We start from the raw sequence: 25,830 nt of genomic DNA on the forward strand, positions 1-25,830 counted from the left end.
GGGTTCAACATGCATTAGACTTGTAAAAGTTCTGCAGTTTCATTTCCTCTCTATGCTGTAGTGTGTATACTATCCTGATGCTGGAAATCTGCACAGAAATAAATTAATAGAACACACACACGCAAATACACACTCATGCATGTATGCATGATAGCATGCCTAGAATTATATTCTTTCTTTACCACTGAAAACTGCCATCAGCTTTGGCAAGAATAACTGTAATATTAGCAACCCCATATTTCTTTTTTTTTTTTTTTTTAAAGACCTTATCATTCCAACAGCTGGGGAGGGAGTATTTTTCTCTATCCTTCAAGGTTCTAGGTGGTTTTTCGTTGTTTTTTTTTTTTTTTTAAAGATTTTTATTTATTTATTTGACAGAGAGAGATCACAAGTAGGCAGAGAGGCAAGCAGAGAGAGAGAGAGGAGGAAGCAGGCTTCCCGCTGAGCAGAGAGCCCAGTGTGGGACTCGATCCCAGGACCATGAGATCATGACCTGAGCCGAAGGCAGCGGCTTAACCCACTGAGCCACCCAGGCACCCCAGCAACCCCATATTTCAATATAGCTTACCTAGATGACTGAAAACCATATAGATTCTTTTCTCAGAATACAAAAGTATGTCTATATTAATGAAAAAGGTCAATAAAATGAGCTGGAAACTTTGTCAGAGCTTGTGTTTTATGTAAGAGGTGGTGCAGAGAAGCATTTGTTAAATACCAAACATAATTGCACAATATGTGGTCCAAGAAGGAGCACCTGACACATTAATTTTGCTTCTGAAATAGAAGCAGGAAAAATTAAATCTCTCAATATTGCCCAATGTTGAAAAGCCTGCCTTAAATGCCCTTTAATTCTTTTTCCTAGGTGAAGAAAGTTTTAAAAATTTTTAAAAAGACTTAATTTTGGTTGTTCAAATCCTGCAAGCAACCACAGAGAGTCATAGACTTCATATTTTTCTTCAAGGTCCACATTTTTTTTTTTTAAATTGGAGTTTAGCATGTGGATCTTCAGAACCAGGTAGTCACCATGGAACTCTTCAAAGTTCATTTAAGTGCTTATTTGAAAAGTGAAATGTGTCATAGTCATGGCTGAATTCACAGCCGAGGATTCACTAGCTTACATAAGAAAGAGTATTTGGGGAAACAAGATCCCTCCAACACAGCTAAACCATCCAAATGTACAGTTATGAAGCATCAAATGAAAGGAAAACAACACAACAAAACAATTGCACTCCCTTTATGTTATATTATACCTAGCCATGGAACTTAGAGTTCCTTCTAATGTTAAGACTTTTCACTTTCATTTAATTGAATTGAAATATCTTGTTTTGTAAAAAATGCATTGTAGTCTGATACTTCATGTAAAAAATTAAAACTTACTGCAGTGAAGCCCTTTGTGCTCACATAACTTAAAAATCACTCAATAAAAACAAAGCTGAGTCCTAGGACTAATTTTATATCTGGGCTACAGCCATATACTTAAATAACATTTCCATCTGTTCCAGGCTGTAAAAGTTGCTTGAGTTTAGCAATGACAATCCAACTCATTAACATGTTCTTAAATCTTCCTCAGATAGGTCTCGCTCAACCAGGAGACGGCCCCCTTATCACTGTCAAAGATTAATATTTAAACTATATATTTAAATATTGTCCCATTTGAAATCTCCTTATTTTTGTAAAAAGTGTTATATCCATAAAGACTTTTAAATTAGAATATCATCTGATAATTTAAATAATATCAGGGTGTGAAACCATTCAGAAACAGAGAATAAAGAAAAATAAAGTCAGGTTCTGTTGAACCAGTACAGAATAAAATGGGAGTTATTAATACAGATCGACACTGTGGATTTCATAAGATGTCTAAGATGGGGGTTCTTCCCTCTTGAGGGATCAGTTTGTGCTTTCTCCTTACTACTCAGCTTTGTGTTGTCTGAAGCAGAGAAAAAAAAGGAATTGGAAGTTACTTCGCCAACTGTTTTCACCTCTCTGCTGTTAGGCAAACTGTTACCATGTAATAAATACATAAATAAGCTAATTAGATCATAAACTGATGGCAGATTCTCCTGTTACCATATAGAGGGGCAAGATCTTATAATCTGGCCCCCACTTGAAAGGTGTGAATAGAAAATGAGAAATATGTGCCAATTATTGTTTTTATACTAGTACTAACTAATTCAAGTTTTGAAATACCTAATGCACTTCTAATTTTGGAAGCATTTGGTCAGGTCAGCTTTGCACGGTCAAGTTCATAAACTCAACTGGGCCCTTACTGAAGATCGCTGCAATTTTTTCAGGGGTCTGTCACAACCCTAATTATAAATGATTAACAGAGGAAAGTGTGTGGAAAAGTTAAACCACAAACAGCAACTGGGGAAAAGCTGCTAAATCAAAACATGTTAAAAGTATTATGTGTTATTGCTAAAATAATAGCTGTGCAAATTTGAACCAATATTATCACATATAGTAAAATAATTTAATTACATTAACATTTTGATGACAGGATCAACCTGTTTTGTCAGGTCTAAGTGATTGTTTAAGCTATTCAAACAGTTTAGAAATAAAATAATTACATCTGGTAGTTGATTTTTTTGTTTTCTACTTACCTTATCACACTAATTTTAAATAATGTCTAATCAAAGGAATAAATATTAAATAGGGATGTTCAAAGAAGGAAAGAAACTTAGATTCAAAAATGCCTGAAGAGATTGAGACATTATTGGGCATTATTGTAGGCAAAGATTTCACATTGCATTATATGATTTACATGTAGGCCTTTGTTAAAAGAAACTTTATCTCTTTATTTCTCATTTCCTGTATAATTTTATTCACGAATCTTAGTTCATAGAATAAACATTATTTTATGATTTCTATTTACTCAAAAGTATGTGTATTTCAACAAGCCTGATTTGCTGATACATTAGAATGTATATGAAATATAACCTGTAGAAGCATATTTAAATCATAAATCAATAAATTCCTTGATTATTTTTAGTTTATTTCCAAAGACATATTTATTATTATTATTATTATTATTATTAGTGTTATTATTATTAATACTTGTTGTTAATATAACTTCAACTACATTATTTTCAGAATTGGTTAAGAATCTTCAGGGGCACCTTGGTGGCTCAGTGGGTTAAGCCTCTGCCTTCAGCTCAGGTCATGATCCCACGGTTCTGGGATTGAACCCCACATCAGGCTCTCTGCTCTGCAGGGAGCCTGCTTCTCCCTCTCTCTGCTTACCTCTGTGCCTACTTGTGATCTCTGTCTGTCAAATAAATAAATAAAATCTTAAAAAAAAAAAAGAATCTTCAGGCTAACATGATCCAGTTGCAAAACATTCTAATTTAACTATATAAAAAAATTGAAACAATTAAGAGTACTTCATATAAAAAGACCATTGTACCTGCACTTAGCCATGTATTTATATCTCCCAAACTACATGTCAGGGTATTTTAATTTTATTTGCCTTGATTCATATCCTGCTGGAATAAAACCTCCATGCTCCCTTATGAGAAATAAACAAGGATACATAGGGTTTTTGTCCTGCAGTGGGAGATGTTCATATGATGAGCAGGCTGCCCTGATTATCTCTAAGGAGGAGACTTCCTGGATTCCAAAATTATTTGTTCTTTATGCATTATGGTTGATATTTAGCCTTTCTTCTGATTATTTGGTAATAGAGATCAGTTAATTCCAACAAATTCAGATGCCATCATACCTAATGAATATCTTTGATTTTATTTGGAAATAAAAATACACAGAAACAAGAGCCGTGTGAGCAAGTAATCATTCATAGCCTACCTCAGAGTGTGAACAGATGTTTTAATTAAAATTGACTGTGAGATAAATTGTTTGTTGTAATTTAATAAATAGCCATTGGTATGATAAATTACAATGCAAATATTTACTTGACCATTATTGCTTTACTTGTTTATTGCAATAAGGCCTGTATTTGCTTCAGAGCCATTCTTTACAATCTTTTGGTAAAAGAAGAGAGGTTGTTTTTCTTCTTCTCTTAACAATGTGCTTTTTCTATTCATCAGCTTTTTAGAAACTCTGTGATTGTCTGCTTTATCATCCATTTATTTTCACAGTCAGTAAATGCTCAGTTATCTTTTTGAGGTGCACAGGAAAACAAAGGGACCACTAATGTTAATCATTTTTCTGGAAATCCGATAAAAGAAATAGTTCTTCCTAACTCTACTTCAATTTAGATTTTTATTGCATTAAAACTGGGAATCATGCTATCCTTTGCAGACAACATCATGCTTTTATTAGAGTGAGAGGAAGGAGGGTCTACATATCAAAGTTTTTTTTTTTTAAGGATTACATATCAAATGATGAACTCATTCTGATAACTTTAATGGAAAAACATATTATTGAAGATTAATTTTTTCTGAGTCACACAAAAAACTCATAAAGTTTATTTAAATTCTATAATCATATAAAGTTAATAGAAAATACCTTACCAGGGGATCTTTGGAACAATATCCAGTATAGATGTTTGTCTATAAAATGCAAGATAACCTTATATTAAAAGGAGTTTTATGGGGCACCTGGGTAGCTTAGTGGGTTAAGCCTCTGCCTTCGGCTCAGGTCATGATCCCAGGGTTCTGGGATCCGGCCTGCCTGAGTCAGGCTCTCTGCTCAGCAGGGATCCTGCTTCCCTCTCTCTCTGCCTACTCGCGATCTCTGTCAAATAAATAAAATAAATAAAATAAATAAATCTTTAATAATATTTTAATTTTTAATAATTTTTAATATTTTAATTTTTAATAATATTTTAATAAAATCTTTAAAAAAATAAAATAAAAGGAGTTTTGCTTACTTTGAAAGAGTTAGAAGCACTGTGCATGCTTCTGATCTACTTCATAACCTTCTTTAATTTTGGCTAAAACTTTTATGTCAATAAACATTTTATGTCAAAGCTCAGGTAGGTTTTCTTTTCTATTCCACTTACCTTCTACTCCCTTATTTTTTGGCACATGTCATTCATTATTTATAGGTGGCTTGCTCTGTAAAATGCATTTTAAAATATTTTAGAGATTATTTTAATTTTTTACATTTAAAAGAAAACCAGGAACACTCTAAATAATGGATTTCAGGGATTTGTAGAATTTGTGAGAACTGTTAGACAATATACAAAAGTTTGAACAAAACTTTATTACACTAAAATACTTCTGATATAAAATAGTAGATTTTATATAAAATTTTTAAATAAAATTACTCTTATTTTTAATGTTTTAGATAAACATTTCAAAATAATTTTGCATCTATTATTCTTTGCATTATATAATTCATTTTCAAAAATGACATTACATCTTATGATTTGTAATCTTTAAATAACTGTAACTAAATATAATCCATTTAAGAATGTTAAAACAGTCAAAATGCTTACGCATAGCACTGACTGAAAGAAATTGCATTATGAGTCCTTACTGTGTTTAAGCTAAAAAGGTGAAAACGTAACAGATGCTTATTAAATGCTTGCTTTCCTTCCAGCATCACAATCATACCCTCAATCCTAGGTAGTTCCAGACTTTGAGACTTGTAGACTTTCATGCAGGCGGGCACGTTATTTCAGAATGCTTTCATGACTGACACTGGAGGTGGCATGAAGGGAACAGGATTGGGCAGAAGGGGAAAAATTATACCATGATGCCATTGTCTGCAAGGTTTCAGTGTTTTCTGTGGGAGCGGTAGAGCTAGGACAGCATTTAGACATTCTTTCATTCAGCCTGGGGCATGGGGCAGGGCTTTACATTTCATCTCCCCATTGTCTGTTTACTGGATCCCAGCTGCCCTGGGGAGCTTGCCTTGGACAGTGCAGCTCGCTTTAGCTGAGGGAAAATCCACAAGCAGTACCCAGATAAGGAGTGTCAGTGCCATTACTTCCAGCTGTTGGGGGAAGGGATTCTTCAGCTAATGGGGTGGGGTGGGCCCGAGTGAACTTATATGCATTTATCTATATGCGTTGCCCTGCAAATGCTGAAAAATACTCAGTAGAATCACACACACATTTTTTTTTTTAGCTTCCTGTTCTAATAACCTTGGTTTGGACCTTTATCCTTTTGAGCTCATGATCACAGTTCCACCTCTGTGTATTGTGTCAGAAATTCAGACAATGTGGAGGTAGGCAGATGCCATAGATTTACACTTTCAACCCGTTTTGAAGACTTGAATCCCATTTTATTATCTCCTCTGCTCTAAGGGAACCTGAAGATGTGATAAGTAATGGATAAACCTGTCCCCAACACAAGTACATTAGACTTCTCTTTATAAGGAAGATGGAGAGAATGGATGTTGTCTAGAAAATTAAGTAATTTCTTTCTTCCTATCAACATTTTGGATATTTTTTATGCATAACATTCATAAAGAGTTGAATTTGAGAAAACAACAATAACTTTACTTTTCCTAGGGAATCTCAAATGTGTATACCATATATTTATTTTTCACACAATGTATTTTTCTATGTACATTTAATAAAGTTACATGACTCATTAATGTATCTATGATTCCCTCAAGATTCTTTCTAAAGTTGAATGTCTTCAATATCTTTGATACTATCCCAGCATGCTATTTTTATAAATTGGGCCAGATAATTAAGAGCTTTGGGGGGTTTCCAAGGGAGTTGGCTCTCTTTTATGAATATTAGGAGAGCTCACACAGTTCCTCAGAATGATCAAGCAGTTAAAATTGTTTCTCAGCCAAGATGCAAACAAATGGTGATAACTCATGGCCATTCAATTTTTCATATCACTTTTTATGCAATACATTTAGAGAAAAAAATTAGAACCTCTGTCCAGCCAGAGGATATGTACTTCCATGATGAAAAAGTGTGGATTTTTTTTTTCCCTCTAGCCAGAATGTAATTAATAATCGACCTATAACACATATCTTCAATTTAGGATCACAACTATTATTTCCTCAAGTCTTCCTGGTCTAGTAAACACAATCTAATTAATTTATTTTCCCATATTTGTAGCAGTTTCACAAAGAACAATTTTATTAGTAAATTTCAAGAATTAATTGAGCGTAAAATCTATTGAGAGTTAGAAGCTATTTTTGTATTTTATATATCATATTTTAAGTAGTTGTAGTAATTTCATTGTTGCAGCTATCCTATCTACTTTGAAAATGCTATGATAAAATAAGACACTCACCTTTTCTAGAAATTCCTTAATGTTACTTAACAACTCAACAATACCCTTATAAACATGTCTAACAATTTTAAAAAAGAAAATGTGTATTAATTAAAATAAATAAGAATATTTTTCACATAATACAATTTTTAGTTGTGAAATCTGGCTTCTATGTACTTTTTCTACCTTCTTTGCAAACATGATTGTTACATTTAAATGAGTAGTATATTTTCTTTGGTTGAAGTTTGTAAGTAGGAATTCCTTGGGAAACATGGACCCAGTATTTCAAACTGTAACTAATGTTCAAGTTACTTTCTCCAAAAGATTTTGCATGCTCTACTTATGTTTTTATTATCTTATCCTTCAGAGATTGGAATACAGAATGAAACTATATGAAACTTTCATAGGAGTCTACAAAAGTTTCAATGAAATCAGAATACAAACAAAAAGTGAGTATGTGAAACAAAATTTAAGGTTTCCATGGATACATTATCTATACTCATATTAAGTTTTGGTAGAAAAGAGCTCAATAAGCTTAAAAGTTCAAAATTAATTTTCTTAAAAGATAAGATTTTTTGGTTGCTGTTTATTTAGAGTGTTCAAACAGAATGGCCCATAGCTTTCCCTTTATGCCATTTTATTATCACAGTCTACTGTATCTCTTGGCCTACTTTAACTATATCACCCACCAGAAGTGAGTGACTGTAAGCTCCAAAAATATGTGTTAGTTTAAATCTATGTTGATAGCCTCGCTTTGGTAATGCTGCAATAAAAACAATATTTCTCATGGTTCTGAAGTTCAAGGACATGTAATAGGTTTTTTTAAAATCCACGGGTCTGATCCTATATATTTCACCAGGAACTCAAAATTCCAGATGAAATTCTTATATCATGAACACCAATTTATCCATATTCTTTAGATTACATTAATGACTAAACTGGAAGTCTGTCAAGAGATATGATGCATTAGTTACATTTTTGTGTGAATGTCAGAAAATTAGCTCTAAATTCAAAGCCTACTTATGGATTTTGATAGAGAGTGTATGGATTCTGCCACAAAAAGAAATCCTTTCCAATCAGTGTATCCACACTAGTTTAGTTTGATCTTAAAATTTGACTTCTCTTTCATTTGTGTGTGTATGTGGGTGTGAAAGTTATCAAACATACAGAGCACAGAATCTTACACCTTGGGCTTCTGAAACATTTCTATTTGTATCTGAAGAGAAAAGTGTCTGGTTAAAAAGTAGAATAAACTGTGAAAAACAAGCTAACAAACTTTTTCACTGAATCAAGAAAGAAAGAAAAATGCATTTACCATTGATTATTATGAGTTATCTTTCAAGTGTTTGCAATATGACAGTTACCACATTGATTTCAGTCTTGGTTTGCTTATATAACCCATCCCAAATGACTATTTTTTTTTTTTTTTTTGCTAGTTTCAAATAAACATCTATTTGTTAAGAGCTCTGAATGCCCAAAGGCATTTTAAAAGTTATCACCGTGAAAACAGATTTCTTTGGTTGAGATATTTTGATCTTGGTTTGTTTAGTGGGAAAGACTAGAATTTAATTTATTTTTATTTTTTTAAAGATTTTATCTATTTATCTGACAGAGAAAGAGGGAACACAAGCAGGGGGAGTGGGAGACGGAGAAGCAGGATTTCCACTGAGCAGAGAACTTCATGGGGGGCTTGATCCCAGGACCCTGGGAACATGACCTGAGCCAAAGGCAGAGGCTTAATGACTGAGCAACCCAGTCGCTCCTAGAATTTAATTTTAAATTTCACGAAGTACTGATCTCACTGTCCTGCATTTATAGCTAGCTAACTAGCTAGATATTAAGAGGGGTTTCAATTGAATGGCATGCTATTTATTTTGATATCATGGTGTAAAAGCAAGCTTAAGTTTTTTAAAAGCATAAATGGTTTGGTCTTGCTTATTGTTCCTTCTTGATTATGTAGTAAAGTGCCTGACATATCATAGACAATAATCACGGCTGATTGGGTAATAGTATTTTTGAATTAGATTACTCTCTCCCCTCAGAGTCAATACATACGTCAGGAGAAGAAAATGGAAAAAAAAATAAATAAGGCACATATAAACAAAAAATGGTTTGAAAAATTATTCCACATATCTAATACTTAACATATGAATTTGCACAGAGTATTTTCACTAATCTGTGCTTTGGCCTTTTTAGTCAGAATGATGATAAATACTGTCTATCTTTTCATACAGAACATCTTCCTTAATGGGGAAAAAAGAGGTTTTTAAAGGCTCTTTGTATTGTTTTAACATCTTGTTCTCTCATTAATAAACGAATTGAATAAACCTTTTGATAGGTGTTCATTTTTATAATTATATTACAGTCATTTTGCTTTTATATTTTTTATAGTTTACCTGAGGGTCACTTTACCAAGACATAATATTTCTATGCTTTAGGTGTAAGGATGGAAACACTAAAAGAAAAGTACATAAAGTCGATTATTAAGGAAGTAAACTTCGTTTCAATAGCATCAAATTTATAAATTGTAGATGAGAAGCAAAGACTCAGATCTGTGAAGTAAAGAACTCAGTGTTAATACATGCATAGCATTGCTACAAACTACTAATGTCTGAAATTTAATGAAAAATATAGGAAAGGAAGATTGAACACTGCTGAGCTAGAAAGACACATGTTCAAATTGCATTCAATAAAATTAATTTAGACCAAGGCATTTAGTCCATATGGAGAGATTAGAGATAAGATATTGAATATGCCTCTAGGAAGAATTCTATTCATTTGCATTTACCAAAGTTACCCAGGAGTATAAGTTTAAATTTTATACCTTTAACAAATTACTTTGAATCACATGTCTCTAATGGCACCCTTACATAAAATATACTATATTCCTGAACATTTTTAGTGCATAATTACACTTGATTGTGACATATTTTTTAAAAAAATCAGAAGCTGGAATAGGTTTATTCATAAAATAGTAAAGTGTATATCACAATAATCTAAGGAAACTAGATATGAAATATAAGTTCCTTTGTTTTCACTCTCATCACATGTTCGTTCATTCTTGCATGACCAGTACAGCAGAAGAGTCCCTAATTCCCCATTTAATCAGAGATCCTAGAAAACACATCCTGAAAAAACAAAACCCAACATCATAGGGTTCTGATTTATTTTGTCTTGGAAAGATAATAATCGATTTTGCATTTGGTATTGTCCAATGGAGCCTTGATCTGTGCTTGTTTGCAAGACGCCAACCTGCATTTCAGTTTAACTACTTAAATGTAATGAGAGCAGAAAGCCAAACTTTCTTTTTTTTTTTTAATTTTATTTTTTATAAACATATATTTTTATCCCTAGGGGTACAGGTCTGTGAATCGCCAGGTTTACACACTTCACAGCACTCACCATAGCACATACCCTCCCCAATGTCCATAACCCCAACCCCCCTCTCCCAATCCCCCTCCCCCCAGCAACCCTCAGTTTGTTTTGTGATATTAAGAGTCATTTATGGTTTGTCTCCCTCCCAATCCCATCTTGTTTCATTTACTCTTCTCCTACCCCCTTAACCCCCCATGTTGCATCTCCTCTCCCTCATATCAGGAAGATCATATGATAGTTGTCTTTCTCCGATTGACTTATTTCGCTTAGCATGATACCCTCTAGTTCCATCCACGTCGTCGCAAATGGCAAGATTTCATTTCTTTTGATGGCTGCATAGTATTCCATTGTGTATATATACCACATCTTCCTTATCCATTCGTCTGTTGATGGACATCTAGGTTCTTTCCATAGTTTGGCTACTGTAGACATTGCTGCTATAAACATTCGGGTGCACGTGCCCCAAACTTTCTTTTTAACTCACTAGGTGAAAAATGCAAATTATGACTTTCATTAACTACAGTTAAAGAAAATCAAAGTTATCTGTGCATTTTATCTATGATTCGGATTCAAAGAATTAGGGCTCGTGGACATTTCAGAGGCATTATTATACACGGAAGTTTGGCCTGGGTTTATTTTATGGACAGACCTTCCAGTTATATATGGAATTTAAGTTGGTAGCAAGCAATATATGCTTTTTGATCAATTGGGGGACTGAGGTATACAATGGTAAATTATTTCCTGTAGTTCACTTGATATACGCAAGAGCATCTAACACTCCTGCTAGAAAGAAGAAGAAGAAGAAAAAGAAAAAGAAGTATTGTATTTCTAGCTCTTCTAACCTGTCCTAAGAAGAGATCTCAAAACTCATTTTTAACATAAAGGATTTGGCTCATTCACAATTAAAATCTGAGTAATTCCAGTATTTGATAATAAATTATAGTCAAAACAGTCTGTAGACCTGAGGATAGTATATATCAATGATAGTGTGTGTGTTTGTGGTGATAAAATAAGTGCTACATTCCTTTAATATGTGCAGTTGTTAACTTTGTGTGTCAATTTACCCAGATTAAACATTAACTCTGGATGTGTCTGTGATGGAGTTTTTGGGTGAGATTAGCATTTGAATCAGTGTACTCGTGGAAGCCCATGGCCTTTCCCCATGTAGGGGTGTGGGTGGGTATCATCCAATCCACCAAGAACCTGAACAGAGCAAAAGACAGATGAAGGAGGAATCCCCCCCTTTTTCCTGCCCCACTGTATGCTGGAGTATCTCCTTTCACCTTCTCCTGCCCTTGGTTGGGATTTACAACATCAGCTCTCCTAGTTCTTAGGCCCAACTCGAACTGACTTGCACCAAATCCTTTTCTGGGTCTCCAGCTTGCAGAAATCAGATCATAGAATTTCTTAGCCTCCATTATCACATAACAAATCTCCATATGTAAATATGTATGTGTATCCTCTTGGTTCTGTTCCTCCGAGAACACTAATACATCTGTGACTAAAACTTAATTCTATATAAAATGCTTCAATTTTCCTTTTTCATAATGAACTTCTCTATATTTGTTTCTTTAACAAAGAATTTCAACCACGATTAAATGACATCATAGTTTTTATAAAAGGAAATTCCCTAATAAATAATAAACTAATTAAATTCCTGCTAAACAATATTGAAAGCATGAATTTATATCATTATACTATAATGAAAGATAGAAAAAAAACAGTTATAAATTGTTTCTAGTACCTACAAATAGAGAAGTACTTGTATGAAATAATGCATAGAGACAGGTAAAATAGAAATACACCTCAAACACTCAACACTTCGAATGCCATGGCTGTACTGAGAGAATTTACATATGAGAAGACAAAATTATATGCTGGGGACTCATTCATTCGAATACATGTTGTCGTTTTTTCTTTTGAAGGTTGGAGGTTGAGAAATGAAGGAATATGCTGACTAGTGGCATGGAAATGATTGTTCACGCTCCAGTTTTATGAAAACAACGTTTCCATTAAATTATATATTTCAGGCAAATTGGCTTTTATTTTCTTAAAGATTTTATTTATTTATTTGACAGAGAGAGAGAGCACAAGTAAATAGGCAGAGCGGCAGGCAGAGGGAGAGGGAGAAGCAGACCCCACTGAGTGGAGAGGCCGATGTGGGGCTCGATCCCAGGACCCTGGGATCACGACCTGAGCCGAAGGCAGCTGCTTAACCGACTGAGCCACCCAGGCGCCCCCGCAAATTGGCTTTTAAATATTGGAACGTGGAGCTGTTCTGTCTCTGCTAGAGTCTTTGCTTGGCAAACACACTGGACACCTTTCACAGAGTTCCTCAGATTCTTTTCATTTTGCCTATTTTCATAACCCTCCGCTCCTTTCTCCGTTTCAGCTACTGCTGCACCCTCATGAGGAGCCTAATTCCTTATTTCACTTGCTGACTCATTTGAAAGGAAATGCCGCAGATCATGGGGTTTGGCTTCCTGGCTCCTGCCAGATGGGCCAGTCGGTGCAATCCCAGAAAAGTGGCCCATTAACTCCTTCATGAGACACTGAATGATGGGGCATGGAGATGGGGGGGGGGGGAAGCCAACGAACAATCTCTTCTTTCTTCCTTATCTGTGTAAGACTTGGTTTCTCCAAACAGCCGTGAGATATTCTCACGGCAAAACAGATGAAAGGGCCAAGAAATCGTCCCTGTCTCTTCACGCCTCCATACAAAACAGTGTCTATGCAGTAACATATCTCCTTGTATCATTCTCTTTCCAATCCAGCCTACCCTGTGTCCTTTTCCCTTCTTTCTACTGTACTTAGATTTTTCTTCATTTATTTATTATTACAGCTGATCCATAATCTCACGGTCCATTTTCTGGGAAACCTGGTATAAAATAGCATGTGGTTCTCGTAGGTAAGAAATCATGAAAATTTGTCGCCTTAGTTTGCACTTAAACTTTTCCCAACACCTGATCTGGAGTTTCACTTATATGATCTGTGGGCGCAAAACATTTGTCCCTCATAAAAACTATGCCCCTCATCATAAACACTTTGTTCCTTGGAGCTATCATTTCTCATCACTAAGCTTGATTCGTAAAATCAAGTCACATATTTCTTCCTAAACACTTACTGAGTTTACCACACACTGTGTTAGATTTCGAGGTACGAAGATGAAAAAGATATGGTACCAGGACTCAGATGCCACACCTCAAATATGCTAGAATTTATTTTTAAATACAGGAGCAAACAATGGCACTGATTTGTATTTGAATTTCATTTTGTATAAATCAAATCAAGTCCACATTTTCGTCACTGAGTGTATGCTAGGAAATGTGTATTTTATAAACAGTACCTTGACTCTGCTCAAACACATGTAAAATAGGTTTGAATTTATTTTTAGAAACTGGGGAACTCAAAAGTAAAAAAATTACTTGTCACAGATCACAGATGAAAAGAAGCAAAGCGTGTGTGTCTTGTCTGACCACAAACCCAGCCTGTTTCTACAGCAAGTCCTTCTTTTTCTTTTTTTAATTCCACTTAAAATGTTTCTGCTTAGAATTTCTGCTGAACTAGGTGTCATTCTTAGAACACTACAATTTCTCTCTTTATGCTCTGAGTGAATATAGCTCAATGTTCAAAGATAAGGCCAAGAAGTATAGTGGTTAAGATCATACTTCATCTTGGAAATTATACATATTTAAGATCAAATGTTGATTATATAATCTTGGAAAAATTGCTAAATTTTGTGAATTTTAGTCTATTCAATTCCAAAATTATTATTTTAATACCTACTTCATAAAATGCTTTTATTTATTCATTCTTCAATTTTTTTTTTTTTTGCTCCCTCCTATGTCCCAATACTTTTTGACACTGGGAATGCAGAAATGTATTAATGCATTTATATGCTTAACAAAGCATATAAAGTTTCTGACCTCATGAAGATCATAGCATAAGGGATTGATACATAAATGATAATAATAAACTAGTAAATATTTATTGTAATTTCAGGTAATAATAAGGATATAAAATAAAAAGAAGCCGAATAAAAGATACAGAATGACAAGCTGGTGGGGGGGCGGATTTTAACCCCAGAAAGTCAGGGACTTACAGAAGAGAACTGTATGAACTTCTGTGTGAAAAAAGCAGGTTAGGCAGAGGGGATCCCAAATACTGAGGTCCTGAGGCAAAACCCTACCTGGCACAAAGAGCTTTATGCCTATAGCAGAAAAAGGAGAGGAAGGAAAGTTGCTGGTGGCCTTTGAGAGGTGACCAGACCTTCATTTGAGGTCTCATCATTTGAGACTTGCAGGGCATTTCTTTTTTTAATAAATGTGGAGAGAAGCCACTGGAAGTCTTGAGATAGAAAAAGTCAGACAGACAAATACTATAGGGTATCACTCATGGAATCTTAAAAAGCTGAACTGGTAGAAACTGAGAGTAGAATGATGATTACCAGGGTCTGGTGGGTGGGGTAATTGGGGAGATGTCATTGAAGGGTACAAACTTGCAAATGATAGATAAATAGATCTGGGCAATCTAATCTACAGCGTAGTGATTAAAGTCAACAATACTGTGTTTTTAACTTCAAAGTTGCCAAGAGACTAGATCTTAAATGTTCTCATCACAAAAAAAAAGCAGTCTGTGACATTTGCTAAAGCAACAGTGGTAATATTACTTGCAATATATAAATGTATCACATCAAATTTTAAACTTACACAATGTTACATGACAATTATATCTTTTTTTTTGTTAAGATTTTATTTATTTGACACACCAAGAGAGAGAAAGAGAGACAGCCAGAGAGGGAACACAAGCAGGGGTAGTGGGAGAGGAAGAAGCAGGCTCCCCGCCGAGCAGGGAGCCCTATATGGGGCTTGATCCCAAGACCCTGGGATCATGACCTGAGCAGAAGGCAGACACTTAATGTCTAGGCCACCCAGGCACCCCTGACAATTATATCTCAATAAAAAATATTCTAACAAGCATTAAGGGATTGCTCTGGCTGCTGTATGGAGAATAGGTTGTAGTGGGGAAGAATTGAACAGGAGACACTGATCAAGGGGCTTCTGGGTGGCTCAGTTGGTTAATTGCTTTTGGCTCAGGTCCTGACCTTGGACTCTGGGGATCTAACCCTGCTTTGGGCTTCCTGCTCAGTGGGAAGTCTGCTTCTCCCTCTCCCTGTGCTCCCTGAAACCCCTGCTGATGCTCTGTCTCTCGCTCACTCTCTTCTCAATAAGTAAACAAACAAACAAACAAATAAATAAGGAGACACTGAGCAAGATGGTATTATGGTTGTAGACATGAGAGATTGTCCTAGAGATTGTTAGAGAATAAGAGGCAATAAACAAATTGTAGATTCCCAATGGTATCCACAGTCACACTGCAACAATTCTGGTTTGGGAGTCAGTTGCTCCTCTGTATGCCTGTCTCTTGCTTTTTAAATTCTGCTCTTCTCTTTTTCCACCCACGTTTCTACTTTCACTATTTATCTTTTCTATGCACTTTTTTTTTCATTACTATTTTTTCCCTAGGTTTTTCTGTTAGTCAATTGGTATGGAATATTGATTGTTCCAAGGAAATTTCATCATCATCATCATTATTATTATTATTTAAGGGAAATAGAAAAAAAAATTTAAAAAAAGAAAAAAAAAAAGGGGAAAAAATAAAGGAAATAGAATCTTTCTTCTCAGTGCTGCAAGGAGTATTTTCTTTCCTAGAAAGAAATCCTTCATTTCTAGAATTTTCTAATTCCTACAAATAGGATAGAAATTAGTAGTTTTTTTTCACTTTTTTCTTTTTCACTTTAAAAAAGTGCTAAGGACTCTTTTTAGCAGCTACTAAAGAGATCGAGAGAATGGGTATTCAGAACTTTCTATTAACTTGTGTGAGTTGCAGTTACCAGTGGTTTAAATTTTAAAATATTCTGTTTATCTTCTGAATTTTTCATTTAAATTTTTAAAATATACATGAAATAGCTGATGCGATCAATATAATGTACTACTAATTCTTTTTTACAGGTACTTCCTAATTCAATATGATAGGTGATGGTATTTGGGGATGAGAAGTTTTAGTCCTTCACCATCAGAAGAATGTGGAGGGGTGCCTGGGTGGCCAAGTTGATTAAGTGACTGATTTTCGATTTCTACTCAGGTCAGGATCTCAGGGTCATGAGATCAAGTCCTGCAACAGGCTCCATGCTGAGCATGGATCTTAAGATTCTCTGCCTCCTTCTGTCCCTTCTCCACACCACCACTCCCCCTCACCCACCCATTACCGCTAGTGCTCTCTCTCTCTCAAAAAGGAGAGAGTGTGTGGAACTTTGCAGTGAACCTAAAAAGAAGAAAAGAAAGAAAGGAAGGAAGGAAGGAAGGAAGAAAGAAAGAAAGAAAGAGAGAAAGGAAGAAAGAAAGAAAAGAAAGAAAGGAAATAAATGGTGGCAATCACTAAATGACACACATTTATACAAGAAAATCTGAGCCTATGGGAAAGAACACACATATCTGTAAGGACTTTAAGGAAGACACTTCAGATGAATACACCTGACTTACTTTGACGAAGTACTCAGCATATTGGGGATGAAATGAAGAAGGAGCATCAAAGAAAGACTTGATTAGGAGAGAAAGTGTTCAGGAACTCCTGATATTTCCTTCTTGAAAGATTTTACTAGGGGAAAGGAGGAATTATCAGAGATGAAAATCAAAAGTAAATGGCCAGTGATGATAAGCTTTTTATGCCTTGGCATTTAAATTTTCATTTTTCTATTTGAATGATATGAATATTTTTGACAGATTTGAATGTGATCTTCCCTGGGCAGCTGGATGTAAGGAGACCATAGGGACTCTAGGTTATATGGACTGTAGATTACATGACAAGTTCTGAATGTCTGGGTCACTTTCAAACGACTTAAAAACACAGTCTATTTCTAGCTGAGGTAACCACAGCCTGATACGGACCTACAGCCAAGACATCTTCCACACTAAGTTGGCTAAGATTTTCTCCTATTTCTTCCCCTTCCATTAGTTTTATATATTTAAAACTTATAGTTAAGTCTATAGCCAGTTTGAGTTAATTCTCAGGTATGGTGTGAGGTAAGGATCTTAGCATATGACCAATAAGGTTTTCAAGCTAATTTTTAGCTTGTTGATTTTCTTCAATAAGTATGTGAAGTTTTTCCAGTACTTTACACTGAAATGAATTTTCTTTCATCAGCATACTTTCTTGGTCCTGCTGCCAAAATTCAAGGTACCATATAGTTGAGGGTCTATTTCTGAATTCTGTTTTCTTCCATTGATCTGTATGTCCATTCTTTCACCAGGGACACTGGCTTGATTCCTACAGCTCCATAATTAGTATTGAAAACAATTACTGTAAGTCCTCAAAATTTATTCTCAATTTTTAAATTTATTTCAGCCAGGGGCGCTCGGGTAGCTCAGTGGGTTAAGCCGCTGCCTTTGGCTCAGGTCATGATCTCAGGGTCCTGGGATCGAGCCCCGCATCGGGCTCTCTACGCAGCAGGGAGCCTGCTTCCTCCTCTCTCTCTGCCTGCCTCACTGCCTGCTTGTGATCTCTCTCTGTCAAATAAATAAATAAAATCCTTAAAAAAATTATTTCAGCCATTTAGTCAACTTCAGGAAGAAAAAAAAAAAAAAGGAAGACTCCAAGAATTTGATTTGGAGTTTATTTCTGTGTAAGCAATTTGTTAGGAACCAATATCTTAGTGGTGTCTGGGTGGCTCTGTTGACTAAGCATCTGCCTTTGGCTCAGGTCATGATCTTAGGATCCTGGGACTGAATCCCACATCAGGTTCCTTGTTCAGCGGGGAGCCTGCTTCTTCCTCTGCCTGCTGTTCTGCAGACTTGTGCTCATTCTCTCTCTTTCTCCAACAAATAAATAAATAAAATCTTGATTAAAAAATAATCGATATCTTAACAAAATTGAACATTCCAGTTCAACAGTTTAGATTACATCTTTCCATTTATTTAGGTCTTCTTTTATATATCACAGTTAATGGAGCTTAAAGGGACAATATTTTGCATTGTCTCTTGTCACATATACTTCTAAGTATTTTGTGTTTTACTATTTTTATAAATTGAATTTTTGAGATTTATTTTCCAACTGTTGATAGTATATAAATATTCAATTGATTTTCTTAGCTTCTCTTTCATTAGCTTCTCTTCTTGCGATCTTTCCTTCCTTCTCACCTTTCCTCTTTAATCTATATCATACCTGTACTATATGCCATGCACGGTGCTTCCACTAGCACAAGGAAGACGTGTTCTAGTTTATAGTGAAAAGGACATTCAGATGATGATTTATCTGAGTCACCTGGGGGGATAGATTTATACTATTTTATATACAATAATAGAGCGTTCCAAATTCTGCTAAATATAGGACTGACTACAGTTAACTAATCATCTCAGATGAGGAAGTTCCCATAACTTTTTGAATAAGCACATGATCTTTAGTTAGAGGAGAGCATTTTGAACAATACATTTAAAACTTTTTTTGAACAATATGCTTTTCATGTACAGTGATGAATACCTACTACTAATAAAAAGCCCAAGACAATAATAGAGGGAATCAATTTGGGGCATTTTTCCTATTTTTTCTGGAAGTACCTTCCTGCATTGTGAAAATGTGGTGTGAGTTTCATTTTCTTTAAAAGTTCCAAACTGCAGTCAAAAGACATTTACATAAAAGACAGCAGGTAAGAACATTTTGAGGTATATTTTTCCTTCATACAGGAGGAGAAAGAGAGAAAGAAAGAAAAAAAGTCATCAAAGAGTTTATGAGGTCGTTTCCGAAACAAAGTCGAACATTAAAAAACAGCCCTTGGCTTTTGATGGAAAATGACTTAAACTTTTCCAGGTTCCATGAATGCATTTAAGGCAATATAGCAGATGGGGTGTTGAGTAACATCTTGAGTTAATTTATTTTTGAAGTACACAATGAGTTTTTATGATATAATTGAATTAGAAAATCAGATAGAATATGTTTCTCTTGCTATTTTATAGTACTATAGAAAAACTATCAGAATATTTGTGGAATTATTTTTATAATATGTAGGTTCTACATACACTTAAAATCAGGGGTATCATTTAAAAAGTGGGGTTTTTTTTAAGTTTAATTCTGAGAAGAAGACACAAAGATAGTGTATAAATCTGCTACTTTGCTGTTTTTCAGTCAACAAGCTTTCTGACTTTGAACAAGTTCATAGCTGATGTTATGGTAGAATTTGAATTTCTTATTGTATTTATATACTAAATAATAAAGGAACTTATATTTTTCATGAAAAAGTAGAAGTAAACCTTTATTCTTCTGCTCCTGCTGGGTAGAGACAGGGAACAGTAATTTAAGTGAAAAATGAACTACATGTAGCAATTTTATTAATAAAATTAACTGTGTGTGTGTGTAGGGAGGTGCTTCAAATCCCCAGGGGGGATTACTTCTACTGTCATTCTTGATGACGAAGAACTAGAGTAAGAACATAAGTAAGGTGACTTCATAATGACAATCATTTTACTCATGATTTGTCTGAGTATAATTTTTCCTATAGTTCTGTCCAGAAAAACTTTTATCACTGGAGAAAGCTTACTAATACTGACCCAGCATATCTTTTGAAATGCTTTCCTCCAAACTCTAGTGCCTACTTCTGTTGCACTTAGAAAAACATAAAATGATACTTTTGTGAATAAATTACATAAAAATCCTATAATCTCTTCAAAGAATCTTGGAAGGCAAAAGAGAAACTGTGAAAAAAAGAACATTCATTGCTCTTTTTTTGCCAGTTACGTTTTAGTATCTCCTCACAAGAGACTTTGTTGCAAAAACTCTTTATCTGGAGTTTATCTTTATCTGTTCTTTATCTGGAGTCCAATTTTCTGTTGGATTCCCAAGGACATAAGGCTCTTACTCATGTATAGAAGTTATTGTGAGACATCGTGTACACAAAGGCATCTATCATAAGCTACTCGCCAGATCTGAGGATGACAGGTAACTTGTCAACATACACTTGACTTTCCTTCCACTGTTGCAGCCTGGCAGCTCCTGTATACTCTTCACTGTGCAGGTGTTTTCTTTTGGCAGACGTATTCAGATAATAGAGCAATGCAATCAAAACATCAGTGAGACTCCCTGACAGAGCGTTTGCTGCTTTGGAAACATTTGCACTTACCATATGGCAAGGGCATCTTAGGCTATGAAACAGTGATTATTTCAGTTTCATTCTTTGAAAAGCATGCAGGATTTATTACGGTGAACATGCACACATTTTTAGACAGTTTATAAGATAGTTGCACAGTTAAATCAAAGAGAAGTGTGAACTTGAAATTCATAATACTAAAGAAATACCTCATCAACTTTAGTCATTCTTCTCTTCAAAGTTATTCCTAAAGAGATAATCATCTTTCTTAAACATTTATAAATTCCATATCATAAGTTGTTGCCACATTATGGTACAGTAAGAGAGGATGCCGAAAAATTGGCTTAAAATAATAAAGGTTCAGGGGCACCTGGGAGGCTCAGTGGGTTAAAGCCTCTGCCTTCGGCTCAAGTCATGATTCCAGGGTCCTGGGATCGAGCCCCACATCGGGCTCTCTACTCGGTGATGAGCCTGCTTCCCCCTCTCCCCTTCTCTGCCCACCTCTCTGCCTGCTTGTGATCTCTGTCTGTCAAATAAATAAATAAATAAAATCTTAAAAAAAAATAATAGAGGTTCATTAGTACCTGTCCATGATGGGCCAGCTGTGGCTCTGCTCCATGCCAGCTTCAAGTTAGAATACAGGATGAAGAGTGGTCCTTCTTGGAATACAGTCAGTCGCCTGGCAAAGAGAGAGATACACAGAGGATTTTTTTTTTTTAAAGATTTTATTTATTTGTTTGACACAGAGGGAGAGAGAGAGCACATAAGCAGGGAGAGAGAGGGAAGCAAACTCCCCACTGAGCTGGGAGCCCGGTGTGGGGCTCAGATCCTGGGACCTCGAGATTATGACCTGAGCGGAAGGCAGACACTTAACCGACTGAGCCCCCCAGGCACCCCGGTATCCAGATAATCTAACGCTGATGCTTAAAACTTCTGCTAGGAATTGGCACATATGATTTTGCCTATATTTAACTGGCCAGAACAAGTCACAATGTAAGCTGACCTCAATCACTGTTCCTGGGATGTTTGTTCTTCTGGAGGGAAGGATATATCGAGACTCATACAAAAGACAGGTAGAAGGATGGTTCATGGATTGGTGCATACTGATTCTGGGGGGAAAAAAAAAAATTGAAAGTCGGTCATTATGTTGTGGAATATAAGTTAAGAAACTTAAGTCTGATTTTGGATCTCAGCTCTGCTCTTTATTTGATATGTGGCTTCGGGAAAGTTGTTTATGTTATCAGACTTTTACTGAATAAAGAGATAAAAATCAAGCAATGATGACTATTACAGTGGTTTATGTTGCATTTTATATACTTTTCAGGTGAAAAAAAGCATATTGTGTGTGTGTGTTGTTTTTGACTTGGAAATGAATCAATGAAACTATTTCTGTATAAGGCTCTTTTAATCAATATAGATGTGTGCACATTGACTCTGCTTATTTTTTTTTAAGATTTTATTTATTTATTTGACAGATAGAGATCACAAGTAGGCAGAGGAGCAGGCAGAGACAGAGAGAGGAGGAAACAGGCTCCCTGCTGAGCAGAGAGCCTGATTCCGGGCTCAATCCCAGGTTTTGGGATCATGACCTGGGCCAAAGGCAGAGGCTTTAACCCACTGAGCCACCCAGGCGCCCCTTGGCTCTGCTTATTGTAGCTTATGCTTATACAACAGGTATGGCAAATAGTATGGGTATCAGTGGTTATGCACACGTACATACTGAACATACACCTTAAATTTTAAGTAGAACTGAGTCTCCTTAGTACACCTGAAACAAAAGAGGTTGGAGATGAATTACTGCACTAGTCAGAGAGTAGTCCTTATTTTATTATTTTGTAGGATAGAAAGTATATCTATTACTGTACTAATCATGGCCTTGGCAGGCTGAGTCTTTGAAAAGTACTGATTTAACTGTTTTTTTGTTTTGTTTTGTTTTGTTTTGTTTTTTAACTTGTGAAAATTTTAGAGAGAGATGCATTCTCATTCTCTTTGGTTCTTAAAATAATAAGAAATGAGTCATCCAAGTTTATCTTTTTTGAGCAATGGTTCATAGAAAGACCTTAAGCAGACGTTTTAACATAATTATATGTATTTGCAGAAATACCTTCACTCAAAGTTGTTCTTATACTTGCATTGGGTAAAAGTTTTTAAATTTTACTGTGGGATCATTTCCAAAATCTGATACTGTAATGCTCTCAGTATGAACTTTGTAACATGTATCACCCAACATTTTTCACCAATTACTATTTGGTTTTAGAAAATTCATTCACACTATACATTTCCAGGAGTTTAGTTTTATTTAAGAAATGGAAGAATGTGCAGATACTATATATGTCTCCTTTTGATTGGATAATCCAATAATCTATAAATCATTTCCTTTTTTCATGTAATGAATTAGCATAGATTAGGAAACAAGATGAAAAGATAGAGGTTATTCTCCATTAAAATTGGTTTTGTTAGTCACCCCATTTCTACTTTTATCTGGTGGAAGAAAAAAGAGAGAGGGTGGGAGAAAGGGAGAGATGAAATTAGAAAGGAAAAGAATGGACTTAGCTGGAATTATTGTGATGTCCATAGATATTATGACAAGCCTGAGTTAAGCAGAGGAGACTAGAATTTCTCATGGAACTATGTGGATATGGTCCATGTATCTGTTAACTGTGACTCTATGGCCTTGGGATGGGCTCTTAAGTACTCATAAAGTCATAATTTCTTAAAAATGCAACACATTTCTTTTTTTTTTTTAAGATTTTATTTATTTGACAGACAGAGATCACAAGCAGGCAGAGAGGCAGGCAGAGAGATGGGGGTGGGGCAGGCTCCCTACTGAGCAGAGAGCTGGATGCGGGGCTTGATCCCAGGACCCTGAGATCATGACCCAAGCTGAAGGCAGAGGCTTAACCCACTGAGCCACTCAGGTGTCCTAACACATTTCTGTCAATGTAACATACAGCATCTCCAATAGCTTTGTGTCCACAGGTCTTTCACATGGCTTCTCCTCTACTGCATTATCCCTCAGTTTGATTAATGTCAGATTGGTCATGCCCCTTTTGGGATTCTATTAAGAAAAAGTTGCATTTAGGACACTATTTTTTAATTTAGTTTGAGCTTTGTTGGATATAATTATGTACCTCACAATCGTTTTCCTTTTTTTTTTCCCAGATTTTTATTTATTTATTTATTTGACAGACAGAGATCACAAGTAGGCAGAGAGGCAAGTAGAGAGAGGAGGAAGCAGGCTCCCTGCCGAGCAGAGAGCCGGATGCAGGGCTCAATCTCAGGTCCCTGAGATCATGACCTGAGCCGAAGGCAGAAGCTTAACCCGCTGAGCCACCCAGGCGCCCCTCACAATCGTTTTCATATGATTAACCGCTCCATCCTGGAAATATTTCCGAGCGCATAGTACCAACTCACCTGACTTCTTATACCAAACCACAAAACTGGTTTTAATGTAAACTCTTTGAAAGCAGTTGGGTAGTAGAGAAAAAATGTGGCTTTAAATGTACTTGACCAGTAACAAGTCTGTGGAAAATTCTTCCAATCACTACTTATATAGAATTACAAGCAAATTATTATATTCTCCTGAGCGCCACTTAAAAAAAAAAAAAAAATGTCTTTCCTGTTAGTTTCTCTCTTTCTCTCTTTTCTTTTCTTTTTTTTTAAATTGACAGCCATCGAAAAATAGATTGATCAGAATTCCTGTTTGTAGGGCACAGAGTGTAGCAATCTTCCAACCAGCAAACATATCTATTTATGAGTAGAAAGTTTAAAGCATGTCAAGGTATTGAGTACCTTTTAGCACAACATTATTAATAACTAGTTGGGAAGACACAATAAATTTCTGAGTAATCAAATAAATAATTAAAGTTAAAACAAAAATAATGTATCTTTATTTTCTTTATAGGACATCATATTGCAAATTATTTTCCCTTGAAGATATAAGAATCATGCAGACAAAAATATAGGGAACTTATAGTATAGATATATATTAAATTGTTACATAATAAAAACATCAGATCGTTATTTTAGATTTTGGTATTTCGATATTTGCTAACTTTTAAAATTCATAATTTGTTACCTTTTCTTTTTCTCACTCTAAATATTTACTTTTGTATCTGAATTTATACTTTCAATTCTGTAATCATGTCCTTAAAGAGGGCCACAGAAAATGAAGTCCCACAAAACCTGATTCACTCTTGTCGATACTAGACCTACTTCAACTTGGTATAAGCAAATTCCTCTCTATCAGTTTAAACATCCCCTCTCCCATCTTTTTCTAGTCTGAATCTTCTGCCTTTGAAGGAGAGTTTACGTTCCAGATACATTTTACTCTTAGCCATATTTCAGTGTTCCATTTGTGCTTAACCTTTACTGCTAATACCCCTCTGTTATCAGTTTGAGTTTGGGCAACTTTTAAAAAAGAATTCATAGATGTAGAAATTAAAATATTATATGTTATATATGACTGTCTAATGTTACGTGTGATGTTCATATTTTGGCAAATGCCATTCATTCTTACAATTTTTATTCATAATATAAATGCATAGGCAGTATATTTTATAGCACTGCTAGCAGGAGATAAAGTCATTAATAACTTTTGTAGGTACACAATTGAGTGCTCCAATAAATTGAGAATATTCTCCCAATTTTTTTCCTACATCACTGAAGTGATAAGGAAATTTAGTAAATAGAAGAAAGAAGGAGATAAATATATTCACAAGTCTAAATAATATTCCATTAATTCCTTCTAGTGAACTCCTTTCTTGTTTATAGATTAGCCAGTATCTCTAGCAACTAGAATGTTCCTATCCACCCAGATAAAGCGTCTTATTTCCTATAACAGGTCTGCTGGAGGCACGGATGTATAATGTCACTCTTAGCTCTCTTTTCTAGTTTCCATAATGACTGTCACCTTCCATTTGTCCTTGATGGTTAATTACCATACTTCCTCATTTCAGCACATTCATATCACAGTACAATTATCAAGTTTAAGGCTTATTTAATTTCGTAGCTTGGAAGCTTTCTGAAGAAAGAAGACCTTGATCTTATCAGTAACTTGATTCCAACTTACATTTAAGGGTCTCACTTCTTGAGAGGTTTCCAGTGGACAGGTAATCTAACATATGTGGATTCTTGTTATCCTCAAAGCGTGACCCTTTACTAACCCATGCCTGCTTC

The sequence above is a fragment of the Lontra canadensis genome, unplaced genomic scaffold, assembly GCF_010015895.1.
Source record: "Lontra canadensis isolate GAN:19392208 unplaced genomic scaffold, GSC_riverotter_1.0 scaffold22, whole genome shotgun sequence".
Taxonomy (NCBI): Eukaryota; Metazoa; Chordata; class Mammalia; order Carnivora; family Mustelidae; genus Lontra; species Lontra canadensis.